The sequence below is a fragment of the Calypte anna genome, chromosome 23 (assembly GCF_003957555.1).
Source record: "Calypte anna isolate BGI_N300 chromosome 23, bCalAnn1_v1.p, whole genome shotgun sequence".
In the NCBI taxonomy this organism is placed as follows: Eukaryota; Metazoa; Chordata; class Aves; order Apodiformes; family Trochilidae; genus Calypte; species Calypte anna.
This window is the reverse complement of record NC_044268.1, coordinates 3208900-3217760: the sequence shown is the minus strand read 5'-3', so window position 1 is coordinate 3217760 and position 8861 is coordinate 3208900.

Sequence of the window (8861 nt, the reverse complement as noted above, 5' to 3'; positions counted from 1 at the left end):
TCGTGAACTGCATTTTTGACTGTTTTTATTTGCACTGGTTCATAGTATATATACTGCAGATCATTTGTATGGGCATTGCTGTTATCCCAGCCCTTCTGACCTCCACCTGCTCTCCACATGAAAACCAGTGGGTTGATATTAGCAACTTATCTCCTCTCATCCTCACAAAATCCACTGTTTGCCAATATACTGTATTTTGAGCCTAAAATCTGAGCCCATTTTGCTTCGACAGGTATGAATCTCCACCATTTTTTTTTTTTCTGCCAGAAAACAAAGTACTGTATTTTGTGCATTTATCTATTGTATTGATATGTACGTAGTGCTGTTCACAACACTGTCTCAAGGAGCTTTACTAAACAGTGTATATACAGATTTTATCTCCCAGTCCTGAGGAAGATAATTTAAAAAACAAACAAACAAACAAAAACCTAACTTTGCAAAGCTCACATTGCACTGGAACTTAGTCATGATGGTGGTGGTTTGGGGGGTCCCTGAATCCCACCTTCAGGGACAATCAGGGTGATTGTGGAAGCTCAGCAGACCCCAGCAGGGTTCTCAGCTGTGTCCCCAGCCCAGGACTGGCACAACCAAAGTCTTTGACTTCTCACTGCACCTGCAGGGAGGTGGGTGCCACAACATAAATCCAGCAAGGTGGTTTCCAGGGAAGTCTTTGCAATGTTTTTCTTGGTCTGTGACCTGTTGGTTCTCTCTCTCAGAAGCACTCCAGCTGGTAGTTCTGTTTGTTAAAGGTTCAGGTTAGGCTTTTAACAGCAAATGGTTTTAAAACGGAGAACTTTTTTTTTTTTAAAAAAAAAAAAAAAAAACACAAAAAACCCACGTTTTACAAAGACTACTTGTGGATTTCTGGCATTTAGATGAAAATTTCTTTTTTTTTAAAACAGTCTTCTAACACTCCTTTCAGAGATACTGTACACTTCTCACCCTCCCCATGCTTAGCAACATTGATTTGGGAAGCTTTTTTGCTTGATACTTTCACCAAAAAACAAATGAAAGGAACTTCATTGGAAAAATGACTTAAATTACTTGCAGAGCTAGCGTTGTACCTGGTTTTCATGTGAAGAGTATTTGGAAGTTTTAATCTCTCTTCTTGGTTTTGCAAATATCTACGTAAAGTGCCGATACTTCTTTGTATTACAATATCAAGTTACTGGCGTTGTGAGGGCCACACATTTATGATGCTGTAGCTGCTATATTTATTTAAATGGAGATGGACAATTACTGCACTAAGGAATGAGGAGAAAAGCAAGGAATCAAGGTTAGTTAGCTATCTTGGTTGTTGTTTTTTTTTTCAAAAGAGAATTAATGGTGTGAAATATCAAGTGTAACAAAAGGTGCTGTCATTTTAACTGAGATTAAATAGCCAGATATTCTTCTTTTGTTTAAAGACATATATATTTTGATGTTTGCAGTTTGGGGGTGGGGGTTCAGGATAAATGGTACCTCATCTGTGGTGGCAGTTTCCAGTATATTTTCAGAGTATATGGATTTCTTTTATTTTTGTACCTGCTCTCCTTTAAAAAGAAAAGAAAAAAAAAAAATTCTCGAATTTTATGTGCTGTTTGGGGAAATCTTGAGTGGGGTACCAGATCCCCCCCCTCCCTGACTTGGGAGCTGGCTGTATGTATTAGTCCAAAATGGGCAAAGTGGGCAAAGGCTGACAGTTTTCCTTACTGTGCAGACATCTGGCCTCCTTTGTACACCTGGCTAGGGAAACAGTTCCTGTCTCCTGTAGGACTCTGCACCACTTGACTGCACCAAGACCTCACTTGTACCCAACAAGTGCCACTGATTGCTCCCGGGCTGGGAGCACACACAGGGCCCCAGCACCGGGCTGAGCTCTGGGTCCCGGGGCTGAGCTTTGGGTCCCGGGGCTGAGCTCTGGGTCCCGGGGCTGAGTTCTGGGTCCAGTGGTTGAGCTCTGGGTCCCAGGGTTGAGCTCTGGGTCCCGGGGCTGAGCTCTGGGTCCCGGGGCTGAGCTTTGGGTCCCGGGGCTGAGCTCTGGGTCCCGGGGCTGAGTTCTGGGTCCAGTGGTTGAGCTCTGGGTCCCAGGGTTGAGCTCTGGGTCCCGGGGCTGAGCTCTGGGTCCCGGGGCTGAGCTCTGGGTCCCGGGGCTGAGTTCTGGCTCCCGGGGCTGAGTTCTGGGTCCAGTGGTTGAGCTCTGGGTCCAGTGGTTGAGCTCTGGGTCCCGGGGCTGAGCTCTGGGTCCCGGGGCTGAGCTCTGGGTCCCGGGGCTGAGCTCTGGGTCCCGGGGCTGAGCTCTGGGTCCCGGGGCTGAGCTTTGGGTCCTGAGGCACAGTTCTGCGTCCTGGGGCTGAGCTCTGGGTCCTGGGGCTGAGCTCTGGGTCCTGGGGTTGAGCTCTGGGTCCCAGGGCTGAGCTCTGGGTCCCGGGGCTGAGCTCTGGGTCCCGGGGCTGAGTTCTGGGTCCAGTGGTTGAGCTCTGGGTCCCAGGGTTGAGCTCTGGGTCCCGGGGCTGAGCTCTGGGTCCCGGGGCTGAGCTTTGGGTCCCGGGGCTGAGCTCTGGGTCCCGGGGCTGAGCTCTGGGTCCCGGGGCTGAGCTCTGGGTCCCGGGGCTGAGCTTTGGGTCCCGGGGCTGAGCTTTGGGTCCTGAGGCTCAGTTCTGCGTCCTGGGGCTGAGCTCTGGGTCCCGGGGCTGAGCTCTGGGTCCCGGGGCTGAGTTCTGGCTCCCGGGGCTGAGCTCTGGGTCCAGTGGTTGAGCTCTGGGTCCCGGGGCTGAGCTCTGGGTCCCGGGGCTGAGCTCTGGGTCCCGGGGCTGAGCTCTGGCTCCCGGGGCTGAGCTCTGGGTCCAGTGGTTGAGCTCTGGGTCCCAGGGTTGAGCTCTGGGTCCCGGGGCTGAGCTCTGGGTCCCGGGGCTGAGCTCTGGGTCCCGGGGCTGAGCTCTGGGTCCCGGGGCTGAGTTCTGGGTCCAGTGGTTGAGCTCTGGGTCCCAGGGCTGAGCTCTGGGTCCCGGGGCTGAGCTCTGGGTCCCGGGGCTGAGTTCTGGCTCCCGGGGCTGAGTTCTGGCTCCCGGGGCTGAGTTCTGGCTCCCGGGGCTGAGCTCTGGGTCCAGTGGTTGAGCTCTGGGTCCCAGGGTTGAGCTCTGGGTCCCGGGGCTGAGCTCTGGGTCCCGGGGCTGAGCTCTGGGTCCCGGGGCTGAGCTTTGGGTCCTGAGGCACAGTTCTGCGTCCTGGGGCTGAGCTCTGGGTCCTGGGGCTGAGCTCTGGGTCCTGGGGTTGAGCTCTGGGTCCCAGGGCTGAGCTCTGGGTCCCGGGGCTGAGCTCTGGGTCCCGGGGCTGAGTTCTGGGTCCAGTGGTTGAGCTCTGGGTCCCAGGGTTGAGCTCTGGGTCCCGGGGCTGAGCTCTGGGTCCCGGGGCTGAGCTTTGGGTCCCGGGGCTGAGCTCTGGGTCCCGGGGCTGAGCTCTGGGTCCCGGGGCTGAGCTCTGGGTCCCGGGGCTGAGCTTTGGGTCCCGGGGCTGAGCTTTGGGTCCTGAGGCTCAGTTCTGCGTCCTGGGGCTGAGCTCTGGGTCCCGGGGCTGAGCTCTGGGTCCCGGGGCTGAGTTCTGGCTCCCGGGGCTGAGCTCTGGGTCCAGTGGTTGAGCTCTGGGTCCCTGGGCTGAGCTCTGGGTCCCGGGGCTGAGCTCTGGGTCCCGGGGCTGAGCTCTGGCTCCCGGGGCTGAGCTCTGGGTCCAGTGGTTGAGCTCTGGGTCCCAGGGTTGAGCTCTGGGTCCCGGGGCTGAGCTCTGGGTCCCGGGGCTGAGCTCTGGGTCCCGGGGCTGAGTTCTGGGTCCAGTGGTTGAGCTCTGGGTCCCAGGGCTGAGCTCTGGGTCCCGGGGCTGAGCTCTGGGTCCCGGGGCTGAGTTCTGGCTCCCGGGGCTGAGTTCTGGCTCCCGGGGCTGAGCTCTGGGTCCAGTGGTTGAGCTCTGGGTCCCAGGGTTGAGCTCTGGGTCCCAGGGTTGAGCTCTGGGTCCCGGGGCTGAGCTCTGGGTCCCGGGGCTGAGCTCTGGGTCCCGGGGCTGAGCTCTGGGTCCCGGGGCTGAGTTCTGGCTCCCGGGGTTGAGCTCTGGGTCCCAGGGTTGAGCTCTGGGTCCCAGGGTTGAGCTCTGGGTCCCAGGGCTGAGCTCTGGGTCCCGGGGCTGAGCTCTGGGACCCGGCGTTGAGCTCTGGGTCCTGGGGCTGAGCTTTGGGTCCTGGGGCTGAGCTCCTGGGGCAGTAGCAGTGCTTCTCCTGCCTTGCTGAAACCTGCCAGCTGGTGACCAGTAGATCCAGATTTGGAGAGATGTAGAGTGCTTTGTAGTTGAGGTGTTAAACACAGAACATCTGCTAATGACTGACTCCACTGTAAGTAGCTTTTTTTTTTTCTGTTGTAGGGCACTTCAGCCGTGGCCATTTTACTCAGGATCTGTGTTACTGTTCAATGTGTGATCTCTTAAACACGTCCAAAAGTTATTTTTATAGGGTTCATTCTGGCATCCTTCTGGAATTTTGTTTGGCCATAGAAATTATTTTTCAGGAGTCAAATGGGTTTCTGGAAGTTGTCAGTCAGATTATTTCAAGATGCTGTTATTGGTCCTAAACTATTTTCACTTCATTTTTGTCCTATAAGATGCTCAACATGAGATACCAGCTCATCTTCTATTGTACAAACTCCAGCTACCAATACTGCTTTTCTGCTAGTCTTGAGGTTCACTTTGGTGAAACTCCAAGCTCAACCTATCCTTAAAAAAGCCTTTTTTTTTAACACTTCCTTCATATCTTGTCCACTTTAGATATTTTCCTAGTTTTGTGAACGGAGGCTTTAGAACCTTATTCAAAGCACTTTTATAACCAAGGCAGCAAATGCTGAGATTATGTACATTGAAACTAAAAATTCAGTTTTCAGAGATCATTATTTCTAAATGGCCATCTCAGTCTCTGGTCACGCCAGGCAGATACTTGTTCCTTTCAATGCTTGTGGAGCTTTGTGGCTGCTACTGGGTGAAAATCCTAGGGATGTCAAAGGGAAAGATTCCTGTCTTTCTTTTCTACCCAAAGATGGTACTTTAGATCAAAATGGAGTTTTAGGTTATCATTTTTGTTTCTGCACATGTTTAAATCAATCTTCACTTAGCCAATTCACTCACAGTTTATTGTAAACCTGAAAAAATCATGGTTAGAGCTTGAGCTAACTGATGCTTTCTGCTGGTAGAACATTTGTACTTTTGGTAGTTGAGGTATGACCAAGGTGGGTCCAGGATCCTACACTTTACCTCCCTAGCAGAGTCTTGAGAACCCTGATCTCTGTAACACTAAACCAAATCCTTGTCCCCAGGTAGGCAGAGGCACATCTGGAGGGGGAGGAATTGCAAGGGAGAGCTTTGTGAGGGAAAATAGGCATCAGCTAAACAGAACAAGGGTGCTGATGGAGAGAGTCCATCCACGTTCCATCCTGCCTGCCCTGGTCTTTTCCAGCCCTCTCTGAGGCACCCCTTTGCCTAACACGGGTAGTTTATGTAGGGTCCTTTTAAAACAAAGCAGTTCCACTGCTTGAAACTTGGAGTGATTTTTTTTTTTCTTTTTTTTTTTAAGCAAGACAGTCCTCAGAAAGTGCCTTTTTAGAAGACGGTGCTGTAGATTTTTATTTTCCAGTTGTACGTGGCTGAAAATTTAAGATAAATCGTTGAAAATGCCAAGTGTTTGATGGTATCTTTCAGGTACTTTCAAGCATCAGCTTCTCTGAGTCAGGACCAAGAATAACCTGGAAGGTGTTTTCATTTGGAGGCAGAGGCATTGAGGAGCGATCACCAAATTCAGCTGGTAGGATAGAATCAGTTTTGATTTAGTCAATGCAATATTCCCCTTCGTGTTGAGGGGGTGTCTGGGTGGGGGGATGTAGGGGAAGAGCAGTGTTGGGACTCCTGGGGCAATGGTGTTGGTGCTGCAGGGGAATCCAGAGCTGCTGAGGGACTCTGGGCTCGTAGGGCAGCGAGCTCCAAAAAGGTGAAGTGGGCAAACTGAGAGACTCAGGAGGTGGCCAGAGCTGCTGGGAGCAGAGCTGGCATGGTTTGTGTGTTAAAGGAGTGATGTGTGTACTGATGGGGCTCCCAGCTGGGTGTCTTGGTGCTCTGGTGGTGGGGTGAGGAGGCTGCCCCGTTGTGATGGCTGAGGAGTGTGGGTCCATGGTGAGTTTGGTGAGCATTCCTCCAGTCAGGAAAACTGTAGACTAGACTATTAAACACTGCACCTCAGTAACCTTGTAATGCTGCATAAAGTAATAATAATAGCAAAGTTCTGCTTTGATTACACTGTAATGTGCTTGCACATGCCTGCAAAAAAAAAAAAAAAATACACACTTTCATTTTTGTAATGGTCTTAATAGCAGTCACCAGACTTTTTTCTTTTATGAGGAACCTTGTCCTTTATTGTGGTGTTTCTGTATATTTATTGGTAATCTGTGTGCAGCTCTTAGGTTTGTGTGTCAGGTCTGTATGTTGCTTTTAACACTTATTTTTTTACCTGGGAGAAGTTTCTTCTCTGAAGTCAGCCTAACTTAAGTTGTGTTTGAGAGGAGACAGAATGAAATGGATCAATAGACAGGCTGCTTCAGTTGGTACCTTGTTTCATTAAGTTTAAACCTAAAATGAGCTTGTGCTCGTTTTATTGTTGTTCATAGAGTATTGGGCATTTCAGATGTAGAATAACTTGATGTCAGGATATTTTTGAATATCAGGAGCTTAAGTGCAAAACTCCCACTTTAATTGCAAGTGGTATCTTTGCAGGAATATGTTTTTTGGCCAGCTTTTTTTCTAGGAGTAAGCAGAGCTTTTTGACATCTGTTCATTTGGATGTGATTAATGAAATATTCTGGGTATTTGGCCCCAGAGTGGGGCAGTGGCCCTGCTCAGGGTTGCCCACACCTCTGTGTTGAAAGGACACTGCTGGAGACACACACGGAACACTCCCGCTGCCCACAGAGACTACTATGAATCAAAGATCTTCTTGCTGTGCAGATTTCTTCTGGTTCAAGTTAGAGAAATGAACTTTCTTGTAGTTTGTTACCAACTTTCTTGTCTTACTGCAGCACCCGATGCAGCTGTGTTGGTGTTTAAGCTTGCAATGATACTAAATTATTTTGTATTCCCAATTTCTTAATGTTACTAGGCTAGGATTTAGAAAGTGGGGTTTTTTCAGTCTAAATTCTGAGCCAAAACTGTGTCTTCAATCCCTTTTAGTAGTAGGCATTTTTATCTTGTAGACTAAAAAGGGTGAAAAGCCTCACACACCATCAGCTTGTTTGCAGCAATACTCTCCAACTCTTCCCTTGCCTATCAGTCAGTTTATTTTCTATCTACATTTAGCTGATACTGAACCTGTTGAGAGTCAGAAGGAAGCTACTGCCTCCTCTTCCTGTCTAAAGACATGGTCTGGCAGCTGGTGCTGCTGGTTTCATGGGGCACAGAGCTTTTCCTAGAAGTCTTGCCTTGGTGGTGATGAGCAGCAGCACACACTGGTTCCATTACAGCAGAAAAGTTCTGTATGGTTCTGTTGCATTAGTTGGAGGGTGCACAGTGTTTTAAAGTACCCACTTTATATACAAGCTGATAAACTGATGAAGATGTGGCTGTTCTATTAATAAACTTCAAATTAAAAAAAAAAAAAAGCCAAAACAAATCAAGTAACAAAAAAAGCTCAAACAATAAACCAAACTAAAAGATGCCAACAACCTACTGCACATGGATTGTTTTAATTCATCTTCTCTCCTGGAAAAGGTTGAGACTGAAGATTTGCTGTACTTGATCCCACTCAGTAAATCATGCTGGGATTAATCCTAAAACTGAACTGGCTCAGCAATATGTTTTCTGAAGAGGAGGCATGGTGGTGACTGTGCTATTAAACCAACCATAGAAAGCTCTAAAAAATGTGAGGAGGAAACTTCATATTGAAAAAGCTGAATATACTGAAAAAAATCTTGTGCTGCTAGAGCCTTGTGAGCATCTGTGCACCCACAGTTTACCCAACAAGACCTCAGATGACTACTTCAGAATAATACATGAGGGGAAAAGCATTTTCCTGTATTTTTTTTTTTAAGAGTGCCTCTTCACCTCCTGGAGTGACCGTGCTGAGGAGCAGGCAGCAGTGCCTGCAGCAGCTGTAGAGTTAAACTGTGTTTTGTGGCTGGACCTTGAAGCCACCTGACTGGGTTTGAAAGAGATCCAAGTTCCAGTAGATCGGTGCTATTAGAACCAAGAGAACCAAGGGCGTTTTGGGAGCAAGATCTGAGCCCTCCATAAAACAGAGATGCTCTGAGAGATTTCTGGTTGCAGATTTCACACAGTTCATGCCCTGATGTGCCTGGCTGCCAAGAGAAAGAGCAGCAGGGCAGTTGTAGGGTTCATCTGCTGTATCTCTATAGTTGTTCTGCTCCTCCTCAGCTCTTACCTACCTCCCTGTCCCCTGAGCAGGATGCTCTCCCTCCATGGCCTCTGCAGATTTAGCCATGCTGAGGACACTGGGGCTGTGTGGAAGGTGAGTGGGCTCTGGGTGTGAGGGCTGGTGGTGGTGAAAGGTGCCCATGGGAAGAAAAGATCTCTCCAGGAGCTGGGTGGATGGATGTCAGGGGAGCTGTGGTCAGCTCCAGCCCTTCAGGGAAATTGGTGGGAATGTCAAACAGTAGTTTTGGTGTCCTGAAAAATGTTTGTGTCAGACTTGAACTCACTGAGAGCAAGCATGTGCCTTTTTCTGACCAAGAGCAGAAGCTGGAAAAACTCATGTTTGCTTTGTAGTATGGTTAATATTTTTCTTGAAATGTTTTTAAAGCTTGAAGTCCTTGGTCAGAATGGAGTTGGTTTTGTGTTCAATTAGTTAC